Raw genomic sequence first — 13,453 nt, 5'->3', positions numbered from 1 at the left:
TGTAACAAAAAATTGTTACAAAAAATCAAAATTTTGAAACAAAAAAAATTTGTAACAAAAAAAGGGTCGTTGCAGTATGTCCCATTACAAAAAAATTTTGTAACAAAAAGTGGAACTATTACAATTCAAAGTAATATTTTGTAACAAATTTTTCTGATACAAAAAACCAAAAGTCGTTACAAAAGTGATAACAAATTTTAATCTTCATAATATTTTTTGTGACAATATATTTTTTCCTATCATAAAATTTTGTTATAAAATATCACTTGATTTTGTAACATTTTTTTCTTTAGTAATAGATACATAGGACAAGAAAAACAAGAAATTATAAATCTCCAAAATATAAACTACAAATTATAAACTCCATCATGTTCATACAGCTCCTTTCTCATGGAGAAACTTCTGATAAGTGCCACACACCTAAAAAAACCACAAACCAAAAAACACTAGCTTAAGAAACAAGATTTGTTTTTCCTTTAAAAATGCACAGGAAAAACAAAAAACTATACTCGTATTATTCAACAATGAATACAAACTCTAAAATTCTTACCATATCCTTTCCCAACTCTTTTTCAGTTGAGCAACATACTCAGCAATCCTTTTGATGGCTTCCATCTATCGATGTAACAATTAAAGAGTAGAGTTTAGACCTTGACAAAGTAATTTATTAAAAAAATCTGCATAATCTCACACAATGAACTTAAATAATCATAATAATTATGATCATTTATACTAACCGTTCCAGATTATGATAGAATATTTTTGCAAGAATTACTTGTCACTGTTTAACATAAAAAACAAGATATAAAAAATCAAAACAAAAATTAAAAACAAGATATTTACACTAATTATAACTTAGATTCTTTGTCAATAAGATCACGGAAAAGGATAAATGCCTACCAATTTTCAAAATAAGTGAAGCATTATGTATCAAGTTGTATAACCTTGGTGATGATTGTGGAACAAGTCTCTCAACATCTCTAATGTATAAAATGATGGGAGCAGTTTCTGAGATAGACACCAAGACCTGCACAAAGAAAATGTTCTTAGAACTTCTTTTTCCGAAATCTATAGAATAGAGTAGGTTGTTATTAAATATGAGATAATAAAAGTTTAATAAAATTAAATCACCTTGTAAAGTGACTGAACAAATAGTTTTTCATTGAAACATAAGCTACACATGCACTTTAAATGAGCTACAAACAAAATCTAAAATAGTAATCATAATATTGCAACATAATAAGAAGCAACACTACTTATAGTAGATGCAGCAGAGCCATTTCTCCTAAGCTTTAAAATATTTTTCAAACGTTTAGCACCAACACTTTGTTGATGTAAAGTACCTATAAGATCAAAAGATAGTTATAAAATGAAATTAACAATTAATATCTAGGATAAGATCAATAACAAGATGATGTCAATTAATGCAATTCTAAAAAATTTTGTCTAGAAAATTTGAGCTTTACTTTCTCTAGTATCTGTAGTTTCAAATTGTTCAGTCAGCACAAACATAAAACGGTTCAACTCAAATTAAATGAGACCTGTAACATTGAAAACAAGGCACTTTGCAGAGCATAGTTCTTCACGTCCTGTCACTTAAGGTTTGAAGCTCCATGAACAATGGCAGAGTTTTGCCAATATCAATAACCTGCTAAAATTCAAAGCAAGGACTAAAATTGAATTAAAACCAGAACATGGTAACCATAGCAGTGACAAAACAGAACGTGTAAATGGATCAAACCTAAGAAAAATATTAGACGAGTACCAAGGTAACCGAATTAGAACTAGCAACAGCTTCAAGAATCCCACGGCAACACTAGCATCAATATTCAACTTAATTGTAGCAGAAAATAGGATAATAGTAGAGTAAAAGTTGAAGTAGAACAAGTTTAAGGAAGAGAAGGACCTAAACCAAAATAGAGGCATCAAAGATACCTCCATCAGTGACTCTAACAGTAGCGTAGAGTTCAGTGGTGGTCACGGCGGCTTCCGACTAGCCCAGCGACGACAATAGCAGCAATGGTGGCCTCCATCATCCTCCTTTGCGTCTTTCTCTGTTTTGTTCTGCTTCTCGACAGTGACTACGCGGAATAGCGACGATGGTACAAACAGTGCCCCTCCTCCTCTTCTTCGCAGCCGAGGTGACGTCTACGCTAGCAGCGATGGCGACGGAGGCTTCGGTGGCGACCGAAACAGCCTTCTCCTCCTCTTCTCGTCGCGTCTCCTCTCTCTTTCTCTCTCGCGCGTCGTTCTCCTCTTCACGAAGGAACTCGACAGACATGACGGTGACCTCCATCGCGGTGGCTTGGCCTTCCCCTGTTTCCTTTCTTTCACTTTCTGAACGTAGGTTTAGGAATTTTGGGTATAAATTTAGGAATGTAGTAAAATTAGGGTTTTATTTGGTACTTCTAGAGTTAAGGTAAAATATATACGAGTAATATAACAATTTTACAAAATATTCATGATAGAATAACAATTTAGAATTCAAATATAATACGATAAAAGTTAATTTCGAAACACATATAATTTTATTTACCAATTTATCAATGGGCTCAAACAATTATTTTTCTAATTTAAATTATTTTTAGTTTAAATTATTTTGGAGTGTGTGTAAATTAGATTTTTATTATTTATTTTCTAACAATTGGAGGTTTTACCGGCTTAATGATGAGTGTTGGGTTATGGTAGATTTAGAACTAGTAGAAAGAGAAAAAAATCAGAGCTCTATATTTTATTCTTAAGAAAGTTTTTCAAAATTTTATTTAAATGGACGAGGACGACAAACAAAAGAATGAAAAATAAAGGTGAGTATTAGAAACTAAAAAATATTTAATTTTTTATAAAAAATAAATAATTAACACAAATAATATTTTAAAAATAAAATGTTTAAAATAAAATAAAATTATCTTAAAGATTTTAATATTTTAAAATAATTTTTTTTAGTTATAAAAATTCTTGTATTTTGTGACAATCAAATAATTTGTTACAAACAATATTGAATTTTGTGACAAATTAATTTTTTGTTACAAAATAATTGAAATTTTTGAAACAGATGGATATTTTGTTAAAAAATATTTTAAATTTTTGCAACAACTTTATCTTTTGTTACAAAATATTTTAAAATTTTGCAACAAAACACTAGTTCATTACAAAAGCCAATATAATTTGTAACAAATTGTATTGTTGTTACAAAATATTATTATTATGTAACAATTACTAATTTTTGTTAAAAAAAATAATTTTTTGTAACAATTTTAAATTTGTTACAAAATTTTTGTTACAAATATTCCATTTTCTTGTAGTGCGCTCATATAAAAACTGAAGCGGTTACTGAACATTAGTTTAGAGAAAAAACTGAAGGAAGCGATCAGAGTGGTGGATAATGTGGTCATGGAAATGATAAGGTAAAGGAGGAGGGAGATAGTGAGATAGTGACGGGTCTTAACGAATCAGACTTGCTGTCTAGATTCATGGGATCCATCGAAGATGACAAGTTCTTGAGAGACATAATCATTAGTTTCTTATGTATGAATTGGTTGACAACAAGTTGATGATTTTTCTTTTTCTGAACATTGAAGTTGCAGAGTGTGCATTGTGTAGCTTGAAGTTACAATGTTAAACTGTTAGTGTTATGTGAGATATGATGAAAATTGGGGGAGAACAATGTTGTTTTCGAACAAAGGAGGTGAGGGACCATTTTGTCCCTTGTTAGAGTTGCCATTAACTATTTTGTCCTCTATTAGAATTGACGGAGTAAAGGACCTAAGTGACTAATGGAATTAATTGTTAGAGACCAATCGAGTAATTAATTTTAGTTGGAAACTAAAGTGTCTGGTTCGAAATTTTTCGAAGATTAAAATGGATAAATACTCAAAATTAAATAACTAAAATCATACATTTAATAAAAATATAGTTTTGTGATTTTAAACTATTAAAAATATATTTTAAAAATAAACTAACCAAACATTTTTATTATTTTCGATACTTAAGAATGAATCTTCTTTTCACAAACTAATCGCTTTTTTTAAATTACGAAAAGTTGCAAAAATAGAAAATATTTTCACAAACGAATCAGTCCCTTATTGTTTAAGAGTTAATAATGTAGTATTTTTAACATGTACAAGATAAAAAAAATGCTTTTGAATAAAACTATGTATATCAAGTTATTAACAAATCTCAAAACAATCATTGTTAAAAATTAAAAATAATTTTTATTTTTAGAAAATAAAAATAAAAAAAAAAAACAAAAAATATCTTCACAAACCAATAGGCTCCCAAAATATTTAGTAGTTATTATTAGTATTAGTTTAATTATCATATGTTGATAGAATTTCACATAAACATGTGTAATATTTTTTGTCTATTTAAAAGTAGTGAATAATTTGAAAATAATATAAACTTAGAACTTAGTTTAAATAATAAAAATATTAGTCTAAAATTTTAGCAGAGGCTCAAGATTAATTACTTTTTATTTATGTATTTATATTTATTATTCCTGGTACAGTTGTTTGGATACGTTTTGTATTTAAATGTTTCTATAATTATTTTTTAGAAGTTAATATATTTTTATTAGGTTATAGTTAAAAAATCAAAACTAAAAATGATTGACTCAATTTCTAAGAGAAAGAGAGAACATATGATAAAATAAATTTTAATTCTTTTATTTCAAATTCAATGAGCAATCTTTTTAAAAATTTTAGCAATCTATTAATTAAATAACCTATATACTGAATAACATTATTTTAAAAATTGAATTGCTTCGAAATTTATTGAATTATTGATGATTTTTGTTCGATAAAATATTGCCGTCAAATTACATATCTTAAAATACCAAAATTTTTAAAATAGATTTTTGACCTTTTAACTTTTATTTAAGATAAAATGTAACTAATATATTTTGTTTGGTCGGCCCAATTCGAATAAACTTTTTAGTTCTGTCACTGATCTTGTAGGCTACGAAAAATTCATCGGCGTTTTAAGGATTTAGGAATGCGAAGAATTAGGGCACGCTATTAAACTCATGAACCTATGAAGTATGGACACTTTATTAAATTGTTGTATCTGTATATATGTCAGACATATTTTAGATACGATATTTATCAATATTTGTCCGACACATATGTCCAGTGACAGATTCAAAAAATTTTGATAGTGGAGCAAAAAATATATATATATAATAATTTTTATAATAAAAATATTATGTGTACATAAAAATTAGTTATTAAATTATTTATTAATCATTATGTATTCGTATATAAATATATGTATTATTTAATTTATTTTTAATTTGTATTTTTTATTTCAATATATATACACAGGTAGTTATTTTCGATATAAATATAACATGATTAGTTTTTATAATATCTAATTTTATAAATTAAAACACTAAAATAATTATTTATAAATAGGATAAAGTATATTTTTTGTCCTTAAAGTTTGACAAAAGTTTCAAAAATATCTCTAAGTTTTACTTTGTTTCAATTTTGTCTTAGAAGTTTTCGATTTGCATCAAATATACCCCTAATGGCTAATTTTTCAAAAAAATTACGATCGATTCAACAATAATTTCATAAGAACAATCCCTCAACACAAGCATATTAAGCATAATTTTCATACATTATTGTTATATTGGCCTTAAATTTTTTGAAAATTTAGCCTCCGAGAGTATATTTGATGCAAATCGAAAATTTTTTAGACAAAATTGAAACAAAATAAAACTTAGGGGTATTTTTAAAATTTTTGCCAAACTTCGGGGACAAAAAATATACTTTACCCATATAAATATCTGTCTTTTTATATAGAATTATGCTACATATTCATATTTTTTTTGTTAACCAAGTCCAATCAAATTTGTCTAAGATAATAAAAATCATGACTAATATTATTTTAAGTTTTATTGTTTAACTTGATTAGACTTAGTTCATAAAAAGACTTGGATGTGTAGTATTTTTTTTACATATATAAGTAAATACTTATTTAGAAATTTACTTCTTATACAATTAGAAGTCAATTCTTATTGAGATTCATAGTTGAAAAAGTTCTTTCAATTAATGTAGTTGTTACAGAAAAAAATTAAAACTAATATAAAAAAAGATAAATAACACTCTTTTGAGTTAATTTTTAATAAAAAACACAAATTTCATTTAAATTGAGAATTGATCATTCTAATGACATCTAATATGAAATTTTTAAATTGATTATGAAGTACCAAAAGTTGAATAAAAAATTATTGTGAGGTCAAATTTAATAATTTAGTGGGGGCAAATAAATATTATTATCATATGCTACTCAAAAAAATTTCAAATCGTAGTGGGGGCGATTGCCCCTACACTCATATACATACATCCGTCCCTACGTGTGTCAGCTGTATTTCACCGTGTCTTAATAAAAAATAAAAAAAAAATTTCTGAACACGTTTGGACACACCTAAATATCATCAGGTATCATCATGTCCAGTCTTATTTTTAACATATATTCTTAAAATAAATTCTATTAATTTATGTTTTAATATCAATAAAATATCAAAATATCATTACGATTTATCTAAAAAATACTTTATATTTTATATGTATACATATTTTCGTGTCATGTAAAATTTTAAAATTCGCGTATCAGTGTATTCTATATCGTGTTCCTTGTCCATGTCAGTCCGTACATCATGATCCTCACATTTCCTTTTTGTTCCTTTAGGAAACTTTCAGGATTGGAACCTTCGTCCTCTGGGTACGAGGCAAGAGGCTTAATTAGCCACTAGACTAAACTAACACTATCACATGGGTAAACAATTTAATTAATTTTTTTTAAAAAAATAATTTAAACAATAAATATTTTTATTAAAAATAGTTTATAAATAAGTTATTTTGTATTTTATTTTTTAGTTCTAAAAGTATTTATTTTAATTTTATATAATAAAAAAAATTTTTTTATATGAAAAAAGTCATTTTTTTTTATTTTTCTATAAGCACTTAAATAACTACTTATAAAGTTGTCATTTGATTTTAAAAATTACACTAAACATTAATACTATTACTTTTTATAAGTCAAAAGTTCAAAAAAGTAAGTTTTGAAACTTTTCAAACAGACCCTAAATAATATATATGGATAAAGTATATCTTTTGTCTTTAAAATTTGTCAAAAATTTTAAAAATACTTTCAAGTTTTATTTTGTTTCAATTTTATTCTAAAATTTTTTTATTTACATCAAATATACTTTCGACGGCTAAATTTTTAAAAAATTTAAGACTAATCTAACAATAATGTATGAAAAATGGAATAAATCCGTCGATATAAACTCTTTGAGTCCATGCTTCTTTTTATTCTTTTCAATTAGTGATACTCAGAGCCTTTGACTTCTATTTTATGGGGTTATTTGCACTTGACTTTGTGTCAAGATTTTTTCGACACAATCACAACACAAGTACATAACTAAGAAAATAACTATTTGAGCTTTAACTCAGAGCCTTGGGCCTTACTTTTTGTTTTTCTTTCTTTTCTTTTTTTGCTACTTTTTTGTTTTATAGATATTTTTTTAAAACATCCATAATACTTTTCTAAACTTCATTTCATGTCTTAGAGCTTCCCATACAAGTTTTAACAAATATGTAACCTCATGACTTAATCATACTATCAAAATCTCCACTTCTCTTAATATTTACTTGTCCCAAATTTTAATTTTTTTTTTCAACTTTTTCATTCAAAAATTCTTTGTGTAAGCTTAAAGATATTAGGTGCAAGCAATTTAAAAGGTGAGGTGGCATGAAATATGAATAAATTATTATTATTAACTAAGGACAAAAACAAATGCAAGATATAAGAAATAAAAGCTCAAGGATAAAGTTACTTCCCTCTTCATCATCTTCTAGGTTATGTAGAGTATAATCTCCAATATCAAACTTAGAATAATTGCTTGTCCTCAATCAAAAAGAAAAACGGTAGTGATGAACTTATGAATAATTATGATAAGCTAATAAAAATAAATAAGTGATGCAAGAACTTAATCAAAGAAAACAAATAGGTGTTTTAAAGAGAGGATTTTGTTTACTGTGTAAGGTCCATACCATTTGTTGGACTTATCTGGCCATATCAATGATTAAAAAGGGAATTATATCACTTGTTGTCTAGGTAGAAGTCACTTGTAGGGATCTTCTTGTTTCTCCATCCCCTGGACACCTTTTTCTTAAAAACTTTCTTTTTTCATGTGATAATACATACATTTTCAACATCAAACTTAGGTTTGATGTCAGGAGATTTTTTGTTGATTTTCACAAAAGGAGGCTCGAGTTATAAATTCTTGTTAGCTTCATTAGAGGGTTCTTGGAGGCTTGGATCAATTCATCCAACTCTCAACAATTCTCCTTCTCACTTGACTGGTGCATGTATGATTTTGAAAACATGAAAAACTAAGTGCTCATCATACACCCTCAATATTAATTGACCATTTTCAACATCAATCAAGGCTATACTAGTAGTTAGGAAAGGTCTCCTTAGTAGGGGTGCACAGACCCGGCCCGGCCCGAAGGCCCGGCCCGGTCCCGAACACTTTTGGGGCTAATTTGGTGTGATTTCATCGGGTTTAGGGCCGGGTAAGGGTCTCAAAAATAGACCCGGTCATTATTTCGGGTCGGGTCCGGGCCATAGCTCGGGTCACCCGAAGTCGGCCCGGTGGCCCGGTCATCATACACAATTAATATTTTGTGTTATTAGTGATGGATCATGACTATTCTTATGTGGAATTTAAGCATTGTAAATCTTAATATTTTGTGTTATTAGTCATTATAAGACTATAAGTTAATGTTTTATGTTTAGAATGCATAATATTGTGTTATTTGTATGTATTTAAATATTTGGTATTATTAGACAATATTAGTATTGATTGTGGTTATACTTTAGTATTGATTGTGGTTATGCTTTAATTTTGAAGAAGGGTTGGTTCTTGTTATATTTTTCTAAGTGAATTTTATCATGTTAAATAATGGTTGGAGTCTTGGAACTTTGGATATTTTTACATGCTAGCTTACAAGAAGGTATCAATGTAATGTAATGTTAACGGCCCGGTTTTCACCCGGTTTTTACCCGGTATAATTGTGGCCCGAAAGTGTATTGGTTTCATCGGGTCTAGGGCCGGGTTCGGGTCTAATAAATAGACCCGGTGTATATTTCGGGCCGGGTCTGGGTCACATCAAACCCGGCTTCACCCGGCCCATGTGCACCCCTACTCCTTAGAATGATGGAGGCATTCTTATCTTCCTCTATGTCAAGAATAACAAAATCTGTTGGGAGAAAAAATATTTTCACTTTGACCAACACATTCTCAACTATTCTATGTGCATATTCATTGATTTGTCCACCATTTGTAGAGCTATCCTTGCGGGATTCACCTCATGAATTTGTAGTTTTTTCATCATAGATAAATGCAATAATTTGATACTTGCCACTAAATTACACAAGGCTTTTTCAAAAGTTGTGCTTTTAATGGTGCAAGAAATTTGGAAGTTCTTTGGATATTGTATTTTTTCTTAGCAAACTCCTCTGAATAATTACACTACATTTCTTAGTCATTACCACTATTTCATCTCCCTTCAAAGTCGTCTTCTTGGATAGCAATTTCTTCACGAATTTAGCATAAAGAGGCATTTGTTGTAAGGCTTCTATGAATAGAATATTGATATGAAGCTTCTTGAACACCTCCAAAAAATTAGAGAATTGTCCATCAAGATGTTGTTGCTTGAATCTTTGAGAAAAAAGAAATTTTTGGTTGATAAGGAATCACTATTTTCTTTTTCTTTGGAACTTCAATTATTGGTGCATGAACACTGCTCTCATTTTCTTGTTTTTCTTCTTCCACGTGGGCTTCCTTAAGTGCCTGAGCTTCATTTTTGTTGTTAACCACCATTCCACTCCCCAAGCTAATGACCTTGCATTCTTTTCTTGGATTGGAGATTGTATCACTTAGAAAAATATTGGATGATCTCTCTGTGAGTTGTTTGAAAATTTGTTCCACTTATACTTCCAAGTTTCTATTGAATGAACCTTGATTTTGAAAGTTGGTTATTGTCTCATCCATAAAATTTTAAGTTTGTTGCATGAATGTGGAGGTGATTTAAGCTATTGTGGTAGTGACTTGGGATAGTTTTTCAATGGTAATTTTAAGGGAGAAAAATTTAGTTTCTAGAGAAGAGAATTTAGTTTTTAGAGAAGAGAGTCTTTGGTGAATTTGTGGTTGTATGGGTTGAGATTATTGTTAGTGAGGTGCAGTGAATTTGTTTGGCTCTTGATTGCCCAATAAAAATTGGAGTGGTTCCTCCATCCGGGATTATAAAGTTTTGAGAATAGGTCATTGGATAGTGACTTTTGAAATTTTTTCGTGTAATTTACTTGCTCCTTCTTGAACAACCCACATTCTTCTTCTTTGTGAGCTCCTCTACACAAGTTACAATTCATTTGTGTAGCCATTATTAAGACTTGCATAATTGTATGTATTCCATTTGCTTTGCAAGTGAGGTAATTTATTGAGACATCACTTTATTTTATGCCAAAATAGTGTCCAGTGTGTCTAGTTCCATCACTCCTCTCTTTATGGTTCTTTCAGAGGAATACAATGCAAGTATTGATTGTTGGCCACAATCTCAATCAATTCTAAAGCTTTTTCAATAGTGTTCATATGCATGGATCCTCTAGAAGAGAAAAGTTTCACAGAGAGATTTTTTATCTTTTTGAGTAAAAGTTTGGATATCATGTCTCATCTTTGCCAACCTCTGTGGTGAAAAAATTTTGATTAAGAACTTATTGCACTTCTCCTTTTGATTTTAATAAAACAGTCCATGTAAAGCGACTAAAATCATTAATAATAGTTAAAAAATATTTATGATATAAAGTGAATTTTGTCAAAATAGACCTCGAATATCAAAATGTAATAAATCAAAACTTGTATTAGCTGTATTAAAACTTTGAGAAAATAATTTTTTTTTTGCTTAGAAAGATAACAAATGTCACCGGCCTCATCATAATGCATAGAAATAAAAAAAATATTTATGTAAATGACTGAATTTTTGTCTAGAAAGATGCCCTAACCAAAAATGCCATATATTTGAAGGCGTAATAGGTGAGGATTGGACGAAATTTACGAAATGTGTAGTGGATGGATTATTAGTAAAGTTATGTTTAATGACATATAATCTTCCTCTCATTCTATCCAAACCAATCGTTCTCAAATTGTTGGCCTGTAAAGTACAATAAGAAGATGAAAAAGTAAGTGTACAATTGAGTACCGAAGTAATTTTTGAGATAAAAATAATACTAAAATTGAAATAAGGTAAATAAAGAATATCATGAAGAACTAAAGATGGTGAAATTGAACAATACCTTTATAAAAATAAGTAATTCGAAAGCCACTTGGTAAATGAACAATAATAAGAGAAATTTGTGTGTAAGAAATAAACCAAGATAAATTTGATACAGTGTGATTTGTAACACCAGAATCAATTATCCAAGTGTTCAAAAATAAATTTCAATTTGAAAAAATATTAACAGTAGAAAAAGTACTCAGAACAAAAATAATGAATACTTGGACTTGGCAAAAATCCAAGTTAGTTTGAAGGACTAGTTTTTTTATTGAAAGATTAATTATTTCTATTTTTTCAATCTGGAGAATAGATTTTAGCCTTTCTTAGAAATGTCATGAGAGAAGAGTACTAGACTGATGAGAGGCCTAAAAGAGACTTTTGTTAGTGTGCTCTTTCTCTTTGACCTAAAATAAAGTTGTGCCGCAAAAAAATGTTGGAAGGAAAGGAAACAGCGACGACGTTAATGAAAAAATGACTTGTCATAGAATTTCGGCCTACTTAAAAGGTGCAGATGGCCTGACGATTAGCCATATTTGACATAACATACATCAATGGTGTAATCGCTATGACCACAGTACGAGTACAGTGTTGAGCAAAAAAAAAAATTGACGATATGTCAAACAAAAGGTAACTATTATTTTGTCTAAATAATTGATCGATATGCCAAACAAAAAGTAACTAATATATTCAATTTAGTGCCAAGAAGAACAAATACTTTTCCCGCCTTAGGATTAAAAGCTTGCATTGGCATCTACTTTCGTTGGTATCTCACTCACGTTTTGGTCCTTCTAATTTAAAAAATAATAATAATAATAATAACTCAATTATATTTTGGACCCAAGTTAAGATAATTGACTAGCTACTATGAGGTTAAAATACTTACTATCAATTGATTTCATATTACTTATTACTTATTATTATTTTTGCACAAATAAAAAATTGGATTATTAGTCCAGTAATTTAAGTCCACTGGTTATTATAGAGTATTTGACAATGAATATCTTAACATCATTAATTTTTTTTGTGATAACATCATTAATTTTAATTAAGCATAAATAATACACGCCATCGGAGAAAAAAGAAAAAAAAAAAGAAAAACGAAGAACGTTAACAGCGATATAAGTTTTTAATAATAGATTTTACTAAGTAGACAATAGTTTTTATGAATAATATAAATATTAAGTTCTAAAATTGGCCCAATAAAATAAAAACACACTACGCCTTTAAATTATTCACTTAAATCTTAATATTAGGATAATCATCCACATATTTAATAAATTGAACATCTGATATATTCATTATTCACATTATTTAGTATTTTCATTATTTATCTATACTTTTTTTCAATATATCATTAAATACGTTAAATATATTATTTTTTTAAAAGATATTTATCTGTATAAAATATTAATAGGTGTACTTAATAAGAGTTTCAAGAGTAGTATTTGTTTTACTTGATTTTTTATTGGATTTTGAGACTTTTGACACAAGTATCCATTAAATTTGTATTAAAGATCTCAATTCAAAAAATAAATATTACTTTTCTAAAAAAGTGAACTCAACCAAATGTTTATTAACTTTAATGTCAAAATTAATTTTACAAGTAGTAAAAAAATAAAATTCATGTATTATTAAGATTTTACCAAGTATTTTTCTTTCTATTTCTTCGACTGACATCATCATCATCATGGGTTATTTTGGTCGAGGTCTTAATAAGGTCATTTTATTTTCTTAGTGGACCACGAGGACTCATCATTCACTGTAATTGCTTTAGAATTTGCTATCCATCGAAGTCAAACAAAATGTAGTCGAACTCTTTTTGGCATCGACAGTATTATATAATAAAAATAAAGTGACAATTAAATTTTTAAGAATTTAATTTAGGATTAANTTTCTTCGACCATCATCATGGGTTATTTTGGTCGAGGTCTTAATAAGGTCATTTTATTTTCTTAGTGGACCACGAGGACTCATCATTCACTGTAATTGCTTTAGAATTTGCTATCCATCGAAGTCAAACAAAATGTAGTCAATGTAGTCGAGGCATCGACAGTATTATATAATAAAAATAAAGTGACAATTAAATTTTTAAGAATTTAATTTAGGATTAA

At 28.3% G+C, this 13,453-nt stretch overlaps 1 long non-coding RNA gene across 1 annotated transcript in view; it reads left to right on the top strand.

Annotated features, from left to right (window-relative positions):
- The window catches only part of LOC110263959, a 23,253-nt gene continuing 10,428 nt past the window's right edge, over window positions 629–13,453 (top strand). Inside the window, exons 1-2 of the long non-coding RNA XR_002349686.1 lie at window positions 629–642; window positions 1,351–1,361. This is a non-coding gene — a long non-coding RNA (uncharacterized LOC110263959). The remainder of the gene's footprint in view (window positions 643–1,350; window positions 1,362–13,453) is intronic.

The sequence above is a fragment of the Arachis ipaensis genome, chromosome B06, assembly GCF_000816755.2.
Source record: "Arachis ipaensis cultivar K30076 chromosome B06, Araip1.1, whole genome shotgun sequence".
In the NCBI taxonomy this organism is placed as follows: domain Eukaryota; kingdom Viridiplantae; phylum Streptophyta; class Magnoliopsida; order Fabales; family Fabaceae; genus Arachis; species Arachis ipaensis.
This window is presented reverse-complemented; position numbering and strand designations above follow the sequence as displayed.